General features: G+C 33.2%; 1 pseudogene; it reads right to left on the bottom strand.

The window, feature by feature from the left end:
- Positions 1 to 16,607: 16,607 nt before the first annotated feature.
- On the bottom strand, positions 16,608 to 18,121 carry LOC110587640 (annotated as a pseudogene).
- Between the last annotated feature and the right edge of the window lie 224 nt (positions 18,122 to 18,345).

Raw genomic sequence — 18,345 nt, 5'->3', positions numbered from 1 at the left:
CTATGGATATAATCTAAAAAATTTATAATATTTGATTTAATTATAAGGATGCTGAAGTTATGGTCTTTTTTTGTAAAAGCAGAGTTAAAACTCCTAGACAATATCAGAACCTTCTACTTGTGAACCTTGAGTGGATGTGGCTTATGTCCTTCACCTTGAGAGATGTCATGTTACCAATATCTTCACATGATTCTTCTTTTTGTAAGTAAAAGGTTAATTTTAGCTGGTCTGTTGAAGCTCTGCGTTTATATTCGGAGATGCTTGGAGCCATTGTCCTGACTGATCATTGGCAAAGTTGAATCACTAACTACTGACTAACATATCCCCGGTCCAAAACAGACAAGGGGACAACCTGTACCAGCATATCAGAATTGTTTATGAAAAGTGTCCAGATGGACAATTTGTACCTGGTTTCTCTTATAGTCTCTTGGTTTCTGTTTTTGATCTTGGTCTAGTAGTCTGGTATAGGTTATGTGACCAGAAATGTATAAAATATCTCTCCTCAGATGAGCCAGTGGGTTCCCTGAGTCCAAGATATTTCATACATATCCTGATGGTTCATGATCCAAATCATGATCCAAAGATGAAACATGTTTTGTGTAACAAAAAGAATCTTGGCAGCTATATTTGGAATTCTTAGACATCTCTGATGGGTGCTTGTGTTTTACTTATCCTGCTGTTCTATAACTTTTGTTTTATTAAAGTCTTATATGAGTATACAGTGTGGAATCTCATGAATTATTTCAAATATACAACCATATGTAATAGCTGCAGGCCATCAATTTTTATTTAAGTTCCTCTAAGATCCTGAAATAAACAAAGATATAAAGGATCAGATATTCTGATGATTCTCAAGGTAAATATAAATGTCTTTACTTCTTATGTATTCTTAGCTGTTTGATTGTTTTCTTCAAGAAAAAAGTCATGAGGAAATGTATTGTTATGAATTTTTAACATCTAGGAATAATTGGCTTTAATACAATATTTTTTTTAAATTCATATAATGTTTTATTGATATACCTTAGGCATTCACAGCAATATTATATTTTTTTTATTTCAAGTACACAACTTAAAAAGACTCTAAGTCTTTAAAAATAAATTTGTCTTTAAATAAAAATGGTGCTTTGTATTTGATATGAGCTTTCCAAATTATGCAGGAACACATGCCAAAGTCTTCTCAAAGACATTATTTACAGAACATCACCTGTAATTGTTTCCATCTTTCTACTTTGTTTCACATAGCCTGGAATAGTAAATATTTGTTTTTAGTTACTTTCAGAGAATTATTTTCATTTGCTTGCTTCTCCTATCCCCTGAGTGATATTTTGACCCAGATATTGGTTACATGTATTCTACAGTAACTTCTGTGGGAAGATATCATTGTTCTTTTTTTTTTAAAGATTTTATTTATTTATTTGAGAGAGAGAGAATGAGAGACAGAGAGCATGAGAGGGAGGAGGGTCAGAGGGAGAAGCAGACTCCCTGCCGAGCGGGGAGCCCGATGCAGGACTCGATCCAGGGACTCCAGGATCATGACCTGAGCCGAAGGCAGTCGCTTAACAAACTGAGCCACCCAGGCGCCCGATATCATTGTTCTTTGTACTTAAATAATTTTCCTCTTTCCACATTAAAAAGGAACATAAAATATTTAGTTTCCCTTAGCTTATGTAGAATAAATAAAAACTTATTTCCCTCACATTCTCAAAAATATATTCTGATTACTGCTACCTCTGCATGAAAAAAACTTGGTGTGAAAAAGTTGACATCAAAACTATTATCACTACTTTTACATTGATATTTTTAAGTGAAATACATTATAGTATCTAAAAAGAGATATGTCTGTTGATTATATTTCTTTTGAATATACCTAAAATAATTGTATTCAATAATTTCAATGGGATGATTTAATTAGAGAAGCATTGCAAGAAATTTTACAAAGAGTTCTAAACCTACCAAAGACCTAATTTCAATTTTTCATTTTTATATTTTACATATGCCTATTGTTCTGATTCATGAGTTCCAATAGGGTTTGAGAGGTACACTTAATTTTAGTAAATGAAGGTTGATTCTTCCATGGGTGCTGACTAGTTCCTCAACCCAAGTAGAAAGTAGATGCTTTATTACATCTAAAAGGACATCATTTCTTCTGCACCATTAGGTTTACACCTCTAAAATACTTGCTTTTGTTTTTGCTTTAATAAAGCAGTAACAGAAATTTTTTCTTGCAGTTCTGAACAAGAATTGTAAAGTATTGCTAAATCAGTAATAATATCACTGACTATAGAAAAACTGAACCATTTGTCATCCCCTCTAAAGGGAAATGGGTAGGATAGTCATAATAGGAGGAAATGAGGCTCTATTCAATAAAGAAGCTGGAAATGGAGGAAATTTGGTAATTTTTCTAACAAAATATACTAGAAAGAAATAGTAAACCATAGAGCCACTTTACAGATATAATGTGTTCATTGATATAGTTAAAAAGGCATTATTTAAAGGGCATTAATTTAATCATTTAAATAGTTCTATAAATTTCATGAAATATCAAATGAAAAGTAAGATGATAAGAGATGGCTCCAAATGGAAGTGAAAAAAGACAATAGCATAAATGATGCAGCCAAATAAGAAATTAGCATTAGGTGAGGGGAAATGCAAATTTGGCGCTATAGAAATGTACCTTCAGAAAATCAACCACATTCCAAACTATACACAACAACAAAAATAAGTTGAAAATATCTTTCATATGAATGACATACAAGGCAATATAAAAGTAAGGAGCTAACACAAAATTTTCAAAAAGTGACGATATGCCACAAGACACATTTTTCAAAGCTATACGAAATTCTTAATATGCAAAGAAAGAGGTGTTCACTATTTACCAATCAAGAATAAGTAAAAAAAAGAAAGAAAGAAAGAAAGAAAGAAAGAAAGAAAGAAAGAAAGAAAGAAAGAAAGAAATATCTTCATGAATGTAGAGATTTTCAGTGGCAAAGTAAGTCCTAATATAAAAGGGAGAAATAAGACAACGAGAAAGAAACAATTAATCTGACCTCAAAATGCATTGTCAAAAAACAATGGAAAACCTTCCTTAAAGTATTGAGTGGAAAAGGTATAACTGAGAATTCTGTACCAGCAATGATGGCACTTACACATAATTCCAGCAGAAAATTTTTTGAAAATAAGACTTGATGTGTTCTTCTCTAAAATTTGTCAAGATCAAAATTTCAGTACAATGAATTAGTATACCAAACAAATAAAATCTAATGACTTGGAAATTTAAACAGCAAAAGAATAATGGATAAGTATTAACCTAATTCATAGAATGAAACAAAAATAATTATGCTAAAAGAGTAGAATAAAACTTATGGAATTTTAAAAACTGATATAATTTCTATTATATAAGGAATAATCTGTTATTTTTTCTTCTTTTTCAAATTATTATTTAAATTCTAGTTAGTTAACACATAGTGTCTGTTATTTTGATAAGTAAAATTATAAGATATTTAATTTCCAGTAATAATATACACAATACGCATAATATATATATATATATTTTTTTTCTAGGTAGATGTGTAGATATAATTTTCTAGGATATGGAATTATAATTCTTCCAGTTAGTATATCATAGCCTTTTAGAAAGAAGAATCTCAAGCACAAAATTAATTTGGCAAACACAGATCTTCTGCTTTAGTACATACTTTTACTTATCTTATGAAGCCCTCTATGATATGATCCATAATAGAATAAATCCTATTTACAAATGAAATAACAGACTTATTTTTGTGGTAATAGATTTTTTCCCCCCCGAGGAACGTGCTCTGGTACTGTGTAATCGTCACATGTATACTTAAATATATTAGTGTTAAAGGTCATAACAGACTAGTGAAAAACGAAGGGCAAAAAATAATATGTGCACAGTTATCCAATCTGTGTGGAGCTAAACAGATAAATAAGTGTGAATATATATAACAGTAACATATGTAACAAGATGTTAAGAAATTGAATTTTCTTTGGGATATCAGAAAAATAAAATTTATGACTGAGATTTTAAGCAGAGCACTCATTTCCAATTTTACTTGAACATGTCTCTTATTTCTTTAATAGTACATTCGTTAAAATTATCATTACCTACCAAAATTTAGAAAACACATACACAGAGACCTATACACCCACATACACACATTCAAAATAGCTAAGCTATAACTTATCTTTTTAGTAAGTGAGACTTTCTTTTGTGAATTGACTTCCTTCACTGAAGAGTTTTGAGGAATTTTGCTGAAGTGTTCTATTAATCATGTAATCTGATATCACTTTCATGTGATAAAAGATTAGTAAAATGTTCACCCATTTTATAACTCAGGGCCGATTTTCAGTGTTTCCTGCATTGGTCCTTTTTTTCCAAATTAAATCATCAATAAGTGGGGCGCCTGGGTGGCTCAGTCAGTTAAGCATCTGCCTTCAGCTCCGGTCATGATCCCAGGGTCCTGGGATCAAGTCCTGCATCGGGGGGGGGGGTCCCTGCTCAGTAGGGAGCCTGCCTCTCCCTTTCCCTCTGCAGCTCCCACTGCTGTTCCCCTGCTTGTGCTCTCTCTCTCTGTCAAATATATAAATAAAATCTTTTTTAAAAATCGTCAAAAAGCTATTTGCTATTAAAAGAAAATGAGGAGTATTACTAAAACAGTAGCCAAGTAACCAACTATCATTTTACCATATTCCAGAATGCCCTGCATCAGAGCAATATGTATAATAATTATTGATTTTCAAATAAAAGTTTAAAGGTTGTCAGTCAGATGTATCTGAAATAGAGGAATCCCTAAATATTAAAGAAAGTCAAATATGGTCTAAAAGGTAGAAAGTCAGCGGATATATGGTTTTTCCTATCTGGGAGTGTTTGTCATCTGGATACAAAACTCATCGATCTGTTCCCCTCTCTAATATCAAGAAGCAAAGCGTAAAGGCCATGAAACCCAATGAAGTAAGCCCAGGTAGAACCAGAAGAATAGGTAATGGTGATTATATAGAACTGTAGTTTAGATTTGACTTTGACCTATATTTTTGTCTTCCTAAAATTAACTATGGAAATTCTATGACCAGCTAAATGTGAAAGATTGGTACAAGAAAGCACTGGATTATATGACACTACCTTTGCTACATAGAGAAATTCAAATGTTGGAGCCCTATTTTTAAAGTCTCCTTTTCCATGACAGGAAATGAGGAAGGACACACAGAGAACTACAACCCAATTCCCACTCTTGTCCCCGCATTACTAGAACCTTGGAAATATCTTCTTTTTTTAATCCCGATTTTCATGAATATTTATTTTGGATGATTCTATGAAAATTAAACAGAACTCCCAGTAAAGGCTGAGGATTTCAAGTTTCCATGAGTGACATGGAACTAGCTAGAGAATTTCTGGAATAACCATTTATTTCATTCCAAAAGGAGACTGTCTAATAACCTAGCCTGTAACATAAATATATCTTCTACTTCAGGTCTATCCTGCGTTATTACCATCCCCTCAAACATTATGGATATATTTTCCTTCTTACTCACTATTGACAATCTTTCAGTATCCCTCAGCATAACTGTGAGGAGAATATGGAATTTTGCTGGAAATTTCCCTCAAATTACGTTATGTGGATTTTTTATTAATCTCTTTAACATGCAAACAAAACAGTATCTGGTTATCTAATTGCTGCTGATAGCAAAGCTTAAGTAATTTTATCATTAAATCTATTTTATATTAAATCATAAATGTATTTTATATTAAGTACATCTTAAAATATCTAAAAATCTAACACTTTATAAACACATATCAAGTAGTATCTCTGCTCATAATTGCATGCTCTAAACCTACAAAAAGTGTTAAATAGTACAAATTGTTTCAGGGTAGTGAAAAACCTTAAATTAAGCAAAGATGAAATAAATATTGATTGCTATAATATGAAATCAACCTGATCATTATTTCAAAAAAAAAAAATGGCGGGGTGCCTGGATGGTTGGTTAAATGTGTTCAGCTCAGGTCATGATCCCAGGGTCCTGGGATTGAGTCCCACATTGGGCTCCCTGCTCAGTGGGGAGTTGGCTTCTCCCTCTTCCTCTGCCCCTTCCCCTGCTTGTGCACTCTCTCCCTCTCTCAAATAAATAAATAAAATCTTTTAAAAAAGGCAATATTCAAATATAATGAACTAATTCCGTGAATTGGTTTGAATTCAGAGCTTTGATTCCTTAAAATGGTAAGACCTGAAAACCCTCCAAATTTGAATCATATTTAAGACAGCATGTACCTGATCACTAATTGGTGCAGTCATTGAGTCCAAGTTCTGGGCACCTGCTCATTTCTGCCCATTCTCTCTTCTTAGGCAAGTTCATCTGTTTCTACTTTATTTATAGCATTTATTTGTGAAAACTCTATAGTCTATACCAAAAACTCAACTGCTAGAGAGGAATGTCAAGATCAAAATTTTTTTTCTATTTCTTTTAAACACTGCTAAATACATTCAAGGATACTTATTGACAGTTATTATTTTTAAACACTAATATTATCACATAAAAAAGAACTAAGATGTTTTACTCTGAAGAGGAGATAAAATGATGCTTATTAATGATTACTTTCTAATTCTAAAAAATGATTAATTTATAGCTCAAAGACCAAGGTCAAAGCAGATTCTTTTATTCCACAATTGGATATTTTAACAGTGAATTGTGGTTTTTGGCCTGGCATAAATAGGATATTGTGACTCTGACTGCATTACAGGTATTTAATTACTTATTAATATACAGGAATAGAATTCACTTTGCACTTCTTAAAAACCTTTCCTTTTTTTAATTTTTCAAGTTTTTATTTAAATTCTAGTTTAAATGCCAGTTTTAGACCAAATTAGGCAAACGTGTTTCTCTCTTAAGACTTCACTAAGCTTTAAATGTGCATATTTTTATGGGTTACTGCGGTAACCTGATTTCCCCACCCTGTCCATCAAGTTTCTTAAACCAGAACTAACATTCATTTTTGTTTATAGTCCATTTTTAATTTATTAGTATTCATTTAATCAAATACTATTCATTCTTTTTTAAATTTTGTATTGTTATGTTAATCACCATACATTATTACATCATTAGTTTTTGATGTAGTGTTCCACGATTCATTGTTTGTGTATAACACCCAGTGCTCCATGCAGAACGTGCCTTCTTTAATACCCATCACAAGGCTAACGCATCCTTCCACCCTCCTCCCCTCTCAAAATAGTATTCATTCTACTAATAATATAAAACCTTTTCTTTCTTCAAACTATATGGCCATTACCTTAGACCAAGATACCACCATAATTGTTCAGGCCTATCATTTCATAATTATACCTTAATATCAATATATAATAATTCTAAAATATCACATTTTAGATACCATATTTTGCCAATCATAAGATGTGCTTTGGGCAGTATCTTACTTATCTACAGCAACAATAGATATTACTAAAATACAAAAACTGTCATGGAAATGAGATGATGAGAGAAGGCAAAATACAAATTGGTCCCAAATTCACCAAAAGCACCCCTGTCTCTTTAAGGTAGTAGAGGGGACTAATTATTATGAGAGACCTACAAAAAAAGGGTACTGAGAAAAGACTATGGCATAATAAAAACACCGCAAAAATGTATTTACAAAATAGACCAGCAGTCATTGGAAGGAGGTTGAATAATATCTTACTTACAATGAAAAGGAGATTATATTGATTTTTTTTCTTCCTATCATGATTCTCTGACTTTAAAAAACTGAGTATGTGGCCTTTAGTGAATGAAGTTAAAGGAATCATATGAGAGAAAGCTGTGCTGGTTCTTTATTATTTTTTTTTCTTTGCTCTTTCTATCTTATTTTGGCCTGGAGCTTTATTTTCTCTGCTTAAGAAGCACTATTGATTCAGGAAGACTAAAGGGGTCGCCATGGGACCCAGGGAGAATCAGCAAGGACCAAACTGCTTAGAGCTGTAGGCTAGAATTTCAAGTGAAAAGAAGTCCAGCTGGGATCACCAAATAGGAGTAGAGTTAGGATTTCAGAAGATAATTTCTCTTAAAATATAAGCTGTGGCCCTTTGCTTAAAAATTTCTGGTTGAAATTTGTAAAACTTTGTGTATAGCAATCATAATGCAGGACAGCAAGGTACTACCAACTTTACCTAGGCATGAAAGTTGCACAGATATGAATCTTCTGAAGAACTTATTTCACTATCAAGAACCAAAATAAATAATACTGCTCTGATAATTGCTCATTTAGTTAAAAGAGGACCTCAGCACTTCTCACAGTGGTTACTAGTTATTTCTGAGAATCCTACACATAGTATGTTTGTTCTACAAAGAAGTCTTCAGTCATCTTTTGGCATTTCCATCCTTCTTTATCTCTTACTTAGAGAAGCCTCAGTGTTTCCACTCTCCCACATAAGCTTGCCAAGTGTCCATGATTATGGTCACCATACCTGATATTCCCAGAGGATACAAACTTAGGCTGCCTGAAGCGTGCAAAACGGTCTCCACCCTTGGGGCCTGACTCATTTTTGCCTTTATGCAGAGTATCAGGATTATCTCCTCAACGTTTACCGTTATCATATATTGCCTTTATCATAACTATGAGATATTTTCACAATTACATACCTCCTCTTTTGCTAGGACTTCTTTGATAGAAATTTGTCTTCTTTACTCAACATACATAAGAGGAGTTTTGATGTATATATGTGGTAACAATTAGGGTGTGCTGTTAGTGGTGTGTGTGTGCGCGCGTATGTGTGTGTGTATGTGTGTGCAAGCACTTGTAAGGGAATGGAGAGGTGGAAATTGGATTTATTACACTAACAAGAACAACATAAAAACAACTAAAATAAATTTTCCATTAGGATTTGATTTATTTTGTTTCCTTTATGTTCCTTGTTAGGCTCTTATTTATTCTTATGAACTTATATATTAGTATCATCTGTATTTACACTTTCAGGTGACTTACATTGTCACTGTCAGTCTTTCATAATTAAAAAGTGTTCTTATTTGGCTGTGGTTATCAGCCTGCCCACTTGTAAATTTCAGCCTCTAATTTCTTATAATACTGGAAACCAGCTAACCAAGCAAATTAAAATTGTGTGAAAATTGTCTATGAGTGAATAACTTGTAAGTAAAGGCTTTATTTAAGAACTGTTAAAATTGCTTTATGTTTCTTTCTAGTTACTGGCAATTCTCTTGATGGCTGAAATTACCAAATATGGGACTGTGTTCAGAGTGAGATATTGTGACATAGTTTAAAATACTGGTTGGGTGGTATAATTTTTAAATACTGAGACATAGTAAGGACCACCATAACTAAATGCTACTTGTCAAAATACACTAATAACTGGTGTTGATCTAAGCAAATACTATTCACCATCAATTAAAATTTGTATTTAATATTTACATATTAACATACTTAACATTCCACATATGTTTACCTTCCTAGAACTAAGTGACTTGCATATACTAGAACTAAGTATATCTTGCATTGATTAGCATCAATAAACTTGGGATGCATCTCTTCATATGGAAAGAGCCCAGTGAATATCTTGTCAAACTGAGTGAATAAAACCTATACATACTGAGACACAGACACACTTTCTACCATCATATCCCACAAAATACTTGAAGTTTGCCATACCCTTAGACTCTTGAATGGAAATAGGATTCAGGTAATTTTCTTTCTCTCTCTAGAATTTTCCTTTATCTCCCACATGACTCTCAGCTTTTCACAATTATCTTTAGAAACCAACTTTTGTAGACTATTCAAGAGGAATACGCTTTTAGAAACAAAAGCCAGGCCACGTCCATATACCTTACCTCAAGGAAGAAACACTAGACTAACAAATTGATTGACTTGATGCCATGAAATAAAGGATTAATAATTTTTTTTAAAAAATAGGATTTCTAAGTTATACTGTCCTATTCAGAACCTGAACATTCTTATCATTTTCAGCTAACTTTCCCCTTTTATCATTAACATTATTTCTAACAAATAGTTCTTGAAAATCACTGCACAAGGGGCGCCTGGGTGGCTCAGTCATTAAGAGTCTGCCTTCGGCTCAGGTCATGATCCCGGGGTCCTGGGATCAAGCTCCGCATTGGGTTCCCTGCTCTGCAGGAAGCCTGCTTCTCCCTCTCCCACTCCCCCTGCTTGTGTTCCCTCTCTCGCTGTGTCTCTCTCTGTCAAATAAATAAATAAAATCTTTAAAAAAATCACTGCACAAAATTGGACATTATTCACAAAGCATTACATTAGAGTAAAATTTGTTTTAGGACTGGTGTTCAAAAACTCTGATGCTTAATATTTAAGTGAGCAAAATATTCTTAATTTCAAATGCAATATATGTCACTAGGAACTATGTCTACCTACCTACCTACCTACATACCTATCTATCTAACTAAAGTATCAAGGTCTAACCATGGCTTTTGTTGAATAGTACACTTCACATAAATAGAGAATAAAATCTTACCCTTGATAATTAGCTTTGCATTCAATGGGTTTTCTGAAATAGAATTAACTTATCAAAGTAAATGATGTTTTCTAGTAGCATGCTATTACTTATGTTCTAGGTGACTCTTTTAAGAAAGCAAGCTATATGTGTTAGAGATATAAGCTTTTGTATTTGCATTGAGGGTGCTTGTTTGAAGAGAAAAACATTTGTTGATAATATAAATATTACTTAAAAAGTCACTTTTTAAAAACTTGTGAAATTTATTTTCCTTTGCCAATAAATATTCTCGATTAGGTAAGGAGGAAGAGATATTTTTAGAGACTTTTTTTGGTGCTTCCCCTCCCATGTTTTCTATTCAACGTAATGACAGAATTAAATTTCATTTACTGCCTTCACCTATCCATTTCTAAAGCAATGTAGAGAAATGATATTAGGCATGACATTGTCACCTCTGCATTATCTATGGAAGAAACACAATTATTAATTGAGTCTCATTCCATATATGCTTCTATTGTATTACTTCCTTTAATGAATAGAGGCTTTCTTTTTGTATTTTATACTTGTTTTTTAAAAGTCAGATAGATATTTAAAGTCTTTGCAGTACATCAAAAGTAACAGAGCTCTATTAGAAGGAACACAGCTATTCCAGAATATTTTAAATATGGTACCTAGTATATTGAGAAGTCTCAAATCAGAGGGGTATGAATGAGATATTTTTTTCCATTCACTAAATTTCATTGGTCTCTGTCAAATCTCCATGTTTATCTCTTAACTATATCTTGAGCAGATTCTACAATTCTCTAGCAACTTGAATGTTTTGAAGAGCAATCCAGTTAAGGATGAATTGATTTAATTTTTCCCCTTCTTCAAGTCCATACCCCAGTTCACGTTTTATCTACGACTCTAAATGGTATGAATGGTAAAGGAAGTTTTGGTCAGCTTTGAGTCACTGTTTCTATTTTCCCTCTTTAAGGCTAGGTTCTTCCATATTATTGAGGAGAAAGGAGAAAGGTGGAAAGGAAGTATCTTTTTACCCAACTGACACTTGCTTTATTCTACTTTGCTGTTTTTCATTCTATGGCTGACACTGATTGGTCATTAATGTCCTCCGTGTGGCACAAGTCCAAGGGTTTGCTGTTTCAAAGGGTTCATGTGTGAGTTTTGGGAGGGCCATGGGGTTCTCCACTATGGAGTTCTATTTAGTCCTCTTCTATAAATCCCTTTACCTCCTGCACCTCATGCATCCACAAACTCATGCTGTTGGTATTCACCATCTGGCGGACAATCCTCTTGGGAGAAATAACAGCAATCAAGCTCTACTAATTTCTGGATATCTGTTTGCCCTATTAAAAACTCACTCCTTATGTCTTAGAAGAACAATGCTCTCCAATTCTCTTCTCCATTGTGCAGGAGAAATCGGGAAACCTTATGCTTAAGCAGAAGTCCAGCTGACGAACTTTCTTGTTTTAGAGAACACACACCCTCATACACATATATATGCTGGGCTCATGGGAGAAAAAAACATATTCTTTCCCAAAGCTTGGATATTACATGCCTCACAATTTGACTACACTGATGGTGCATATGTATCTTCTTTTTTTCCACGTTGCCCTGTATCCTTTTCTCCTTCCTGGTAGGTTTATAGAGCCTGGGAATTTAGGATGTGTACCATGGTCACCTCTTAGTCCTAATAAAATCTTCTGACTCTGACTGCCCCTGTCTTTATAAATGTGTGTTACTTTTGGCATTTCTTTGGTCCCAATTCTGTTTCAGTGGGAAAAGCACTAGTAAACACCCTATTTTCTCATGGAAAGCAATATGTATTCTGGCTTTTACTTTGGACTATTCTAATTTGAACTTATTTTCAAACTTTCTAAGTTTCTCTATCCCAATTAATTACAATATGTTGAGTATTTATGTTCTTTTTTAGAAAGTTTGTATTTCATGTAACCATAAATAAATAATACATAATCAATGAATGTATTATTGCCATTATCACTGAATTCTAAATCATCAGATTAAATTTATAATGCATAATTTAATATGCTGGCACTATTTTCTGGGTAGATATAATTTTATCTTATTGCAATTAATTTTAAGTTTTAGGTTATTTTTCAGTTAACAACATTGAGAATTATATTTTCAGTTTGTTGGTGTTATCTATCCCTCCTTTGAAGGATTTTGTTTTCATTGAGAAAAACTTATTTGCATTTCATAATTCAGAAGAAAAAACACATATTTTAATTTGAATAAATTGACTTATTTCTGATAAGTAATAATAAAATTTTAAGGCCTTAATGTTTATAAGAAAATAGACAGTTGATAAATTGTCCAAATACCCTAGTCATGCATATTTCTCATTAGTTGACATTTTAGAATTATAATTTTATCACCTTATCATTTCCAATTAAAAAGGCCTATATCTAATTTTATTTGAAGCTTCCTTACCTTGAGATATGAAGTGAAACCATCACTCAGTTTAATTATCATATTGCATTATAGAATTTTTTAGTAGCCAAAATTCACGTGAATCTTGTGCATCTAGCAATTTAATTCTATGTTCTATATTTTTTCAATCTACCAAAGTCCTTACTAGAATGAAACAATGATTACCTCTATGACTAAAAATGCTAATACTGACAACTTTAAAAAATCTCTTCTGATCTTTGTTTTTCCAAAACTGAAATTTTGCCATAAAATAGAATATTTCATTGAGATTAAATTAATGAATGATTTTGTATTACTTATGACAGGGTGTTACATTTTCCCAATCCAAGAGCCTGATGTAGGCTGCCCATGTATTTTAATGAACTATTCCCAATGCAACTATAGACTCAAATATCTGAGTAGATGATATACTCCTAGAGTGAGCTGACATGTTCATATGGTCATGTGTCTTTAGGATGTAATTCCTAAATTTTATTGTTCATTTTTTGATATATGAAAAGTCTTCAAAATCAGTCATCTATTTATTTGCCTATCTACAAACTAATTTTCTTTTTTCTTTTTTTTTTTTTTTAAAGATTTTATTTATTTGACAGAGAGAGACACAGCGAGAGAGGGAACACAAGCAGGGGGAGTGGGAGAGGGAGAAGCAGGCTTCCCGCGGAGCTGGGAGCCCGATGCGGGGCTCGATGCTAGGACCCTGGGACCATGACCTGAGCCGAAGGCAGGCGCTTAATGACTGAGCCACCCAGGCGCCCCCTAACTTTCTTTGTAAACAGAAGTACTGGCTTTATAGTGTAGTAAAATTCTAAGTAATATTTTTAGTACTGCTACCTTTTTAATTTGGTAAATATACCTATATCAATTTCATCATTGCATTATACAGTTCATAGAAGCAGGTTAAATATATAAGACCATATTTTTTTCAATTTTTTTTCTTTTGGACTAATATTTTTCAATACACTTTATTCAATCATTTTGCATTCTAAAAGTCACATATTCTTAGGGAAATTCTTTACTTTCATTTGAAGTCTCAATGAAAAGAATACCTTTATTTACATATTGCATTGTAGAATTTTTTAATATATGATACACTTAAATAATACTAGGTCTATATTTTTTTAAAATCTGAATGTAAAAAAGGAAACAAATTAAAATTATAGATAAATAAGATAGGAACTAAAACCAGTAACTTAGAAAGAGAGAATATAATCAGTCAGTGACCAATCGTTAGGGAAATAGAATGTTTGCTGCAATAAGGGAATATGTCATATCTTGTTACCACACATTTATAATATACCTGGCTCTATTCTCAGCTCTTCAGACATATTAATTTGTTTAATCTCCACAATAATCTAGTGAAGTAAATATTATCTTCCTTTTACAAATGAGGAAACTGAAACACAGGAATATTATGTAACTTGCCCAAGTTCATATAGAAGGGAGAAGAGAGCTAAGATTCACACCCAAATGGTCTGTATCCTTAACTATAGCTCTATACTGTCCCTTCATGAGATGCCCAAGTAGTTTTTCTTCTTTATGTATTTTTATTAATTTTTATATTATTTCTTGGTAAGTGGAAAATGTATCCTGAAGCTCAAAGTTATATCATTAGTTCAGCCATAATTCAACAAGTAAAGTCTATTGAGCTCTCAAATTCATAGAAAAAGTTACGACCTTGGCAGAATATATATTATAGTAAACACGTGAAATTGGGAAGAATTGTTTTTATGTCTATTAGTACTTTCTGAGTTTACCTAACACTACACTATAATTATTAAGGGAACAGTTATGTACTAACTTAACGTAATGAAGTTTATCAAATTGATTACCAAAGTGTAGCCTGTAATGCCCTTGGTCATTTCAGCGTGAACCTGTGCTCAGTGCCAGTGTTGGCCAGCCCTCTGCTCTCAGCCAGGCAGTGGAATTTATGTATGACCTTCTCTCAGGCCTTTGGCACGAGCTCCAATTTTTTCTCTTAGTACTCAAATTAAGTCAAGTTTCTTTAGACACTTTTCCATTCGAACTAAAAAGAAAGTACGTAAAAAAAGAGTTTTCAATTTTAGATTTCCCACTCCCCAGCTTTATATAATGGAAAATTATGCGTTTGCTTTCTAATATGAACCAAGAAAAGGACAAATTTCAGCAGAAGAATGATGTGTTGTATATCCCAGACATGCGTGACCAATAAATAAAAATAAAAGCTGGGTAAAAAAATTACATTTCTAATCTTATTCATGATACAGAGCGAGATAAGCCAATAAAGCATACTGACCACTGTGCATGAGGCTTTCTTTCTTTCTTTCTTTCCTCTTTGCTTTTTCTTAACTTCCAGTTTGTGTAGTATTTTGTTAAATATTTAAAGTATAAACTAAAGCTAAAATATTTTTGACGTGCCATTCTAAAGAAGGGATTTTTGAAAATCATTACTAGCTCTCAGTGTGGTTAATATGGCGTATGTGATCAGAATAAGCAGATATCGGTGAACTTTTAGCTCATGATTAAGAGTTTTAACTTCTGTCCTTGAGTCTCACAATAATATCTCATTTCTTTTCATCCTTCTAAATTATGCTCCTTGAGCTCTTTTCGGTAAACACCAATCACTTGAAATTGAATATCCAGAAGATTAGCCATTTCAAGATTCATACATCCTACCTTACTAAAATATGCTAATATAGAAAATTCTAAGGGATGTAGTTCTTTTTTTTTAATCTTTTGCTTTTTTCCATTCAATGCAAATGTCACCACTAAATACTGAAATATTATTGCAGGCATATTTTTTATATATAGCAAACATTAAAATCTGTGATTTAGTTGAATTTTTCTTAGACTCCAAGATTGCTTCTAAAAATTATATAAGACTAACTCACATTCATGACAGATTTATTAAGGAGAAGTGATATATTAAAACCTTGGAAGTTATATTTTACATTAAAGGTAAATTAAAACCATAAATTAAATGTGTGCACAGATGAGCCCAGTCTTAGCAAACAGTAATCAGGTACTGTTTAATTTTCCTGTACTGGATAGATTCATCAGGACACACTGAGTCTCTCTAATTTTCCACATCCCCCTTATGTCTGACATTTGCTTCATTAGAATCAGGTCTCCTTATAATCATAAGGCAAAACACATTCTTAAGGAGAAAGGGTGGCATTGCCATCTCAATATTTTAATCTGGAAAACATGTATCTGCTGTTCTCTGTAACGACATATTTGGGAAGTCAAATAACCTTTAGAAAGAGGCTTACTGTAATAAAGTCAGTGTATTCCTTAAGTACTTAGAAGAGAATCAAGTTTTGTGTGTAAATGTGTACTTAAGTTTAAAATGTACAGAATTTTTTTAAATTTTAGTCTACATTCATTCAATTTGTTTTGTCAATACAAGTGATATCTTGAGCATTACCGAGCCAACAGGACATCAAAGAAAAAGTTAAAGGCACAGTACATTAACAAACAGATAATTCTGTTACAAAATTATAAATGCAGCTTGGGATAGGGGTAGGCAAGAGGGCAGTTAATCTAAATTACAACAATGGAAGTCTTCAAACTATCTCTGAAGAGGGCTCTGATCACTCTTCTCATCTCTTCTTGTGAGGTTCAGCTCCCTTAAAGAAAAAGTCAGTGGAATAGCACAGTGGGTAATTTGTTGTGAGTACAGCCAATGTGATGTACATTTCTTCATTATCATTGCAAGTCGATATTGACAAGTTGTTTCATATTTAAAATGTCTAGTCCTCTTGATGCTATTGCTATAGCTACTAGAATTGGGCTTTTTTTCCTGAGAGGAACAGATGAAGGCTCTTCTCTGTCTCTCTAAGATTGTTTTCCATGGATACTGATACAAGCATCTCCTTCCTGGTATAAGAAATCCTCCAGAGAATCTTCACCCTTTTTGTTCGCCACAAACACTAAGGTCAGTGAATCCTTGACCGTTGAAAGTCAAGCAGAAATTATCATTTGTCTGACTCCTTCTGTGTCATATCCTCAGAGGTAGAACCAATCTTCCCACAGCCAAAAAGATATATTCATTCAAGAAATCATGAGCAAACATCTTTATTTCTATAGGGTAAGTAGCAGTAAACATCATGGTGTGGTGAACTTCCTTTGGTGACATGCTATTTTGTTCAAGTATTCCACATATCTGAGCTTCAAACTTCATATCCAACATTCTATCAGCTTTATTCAACACCAAGTATTTGCAAAAGTCTAATCCAATACTTCCTTTTTCCATCATATCTACTAGGCCTCCAAAGTGGCTACTAACAAGTAGTATCCATGTTCTAAGTCTCAGATCTGCTAACCAATATCGGCACCACCATAAATAATCCGAAGATGAACTCTAGATTGGTATGAAAATTTTCTGGATTTCTCATAGATCAGTACTGTCAATTCTCTTGTTGGTGCTAATACCAAGGAAACTGGATATTGTTTGCAGCTCCCAAACCTTCCCTTTTCTTTTATGGCTCTCAAAGTCTCTCTTGGACCATCAGAATAAATCTGACTCAAGATGGGCAAGAGAAATGCTGTAGTTTTTACAGACCCTGTTTGGGTCAAAGCCTTCAAGTGTCTTTTCCTTCTACATTGGAGTCAGGTGAGTATAACAAGTAAGCTCAATGTCTCCCAAGATGATTTCTCCCATCTCAACATCACTGAAACTTTCAACATGTGGGAGACATTTGTTGCCTGTTGCCTCAGTTGGAATGTCGTATTTTTCCAATTAAATCTAGTCTTATCTCCAAAAAGAGTTTTTGTTCCACGCATTCACTTGGTGGGAGTGGTTTTGACGAGTCATCTTCATTTGATTTGTCACACCAGCAACTCTTTCCACCATGTTCAAATTTGTCAGAGCCACTTTTGTAGTCATGGCTGCCAATGCTATCAGTCTATTTGTCCATGATCATCAAACCTCTCCTTTCATCCACTTCCACAGTCACTGAGAAACTAGACTTTCCTCTTGAATCACTATGAACCTCAAAACTGTTGTATGTCTCTTTTATTGGAACTCACTATGAACTGTCTTTATCATAGAGTCTTGTAGTAACTTCTCTGTTTCTTAAGGGAGGAGGAATATAGCACCCTTTGCAGGCTGTACTTCCTCCATGATGATTATCGGTAGAATTCAGATGTGCATTAGCAAACTGCTGGTTCAGTTTGAGCTCATTTTCCACCACCACAGGATCCATCCCTGAAGAATACAGAGAACTCAGAATCTTCCTCCACAGCTCTAAAGTGTGTAGAATGTTGTTCCAACAAATGAGATCTCCAGATATATATGACCATGTCTGAAAGAAGTATCTTTGAACAACATATGATTCAAAAAAAAATTTTAGGACTTTATTGTCCAACGATTATAAAGGCATGGCTAAGCAAATTATTTGATATAGGTATGTTTTAATGTTTTATATAGTTTCTAAATGAATTT

This window comes from Neomonachus schauinslandi, chromosome 3 (assembly GCF_002201575.2).
Source record: "Neomonachus schauinslandi chromosome 3, ASM220157v2, whole genome shotgun sequence".
Lineage (NCBI taxonomy): Eukaryota > Metazoa > Chordata > Mammalia > Carnivora > Phocidae > Neomonachus > Neomonachus schauinslandi.
The sequence above is the reverse complement of the archived record's forward strand: the minus strand, read 5'-3'. Positions and strand labels throughout refer to the sequence as shown.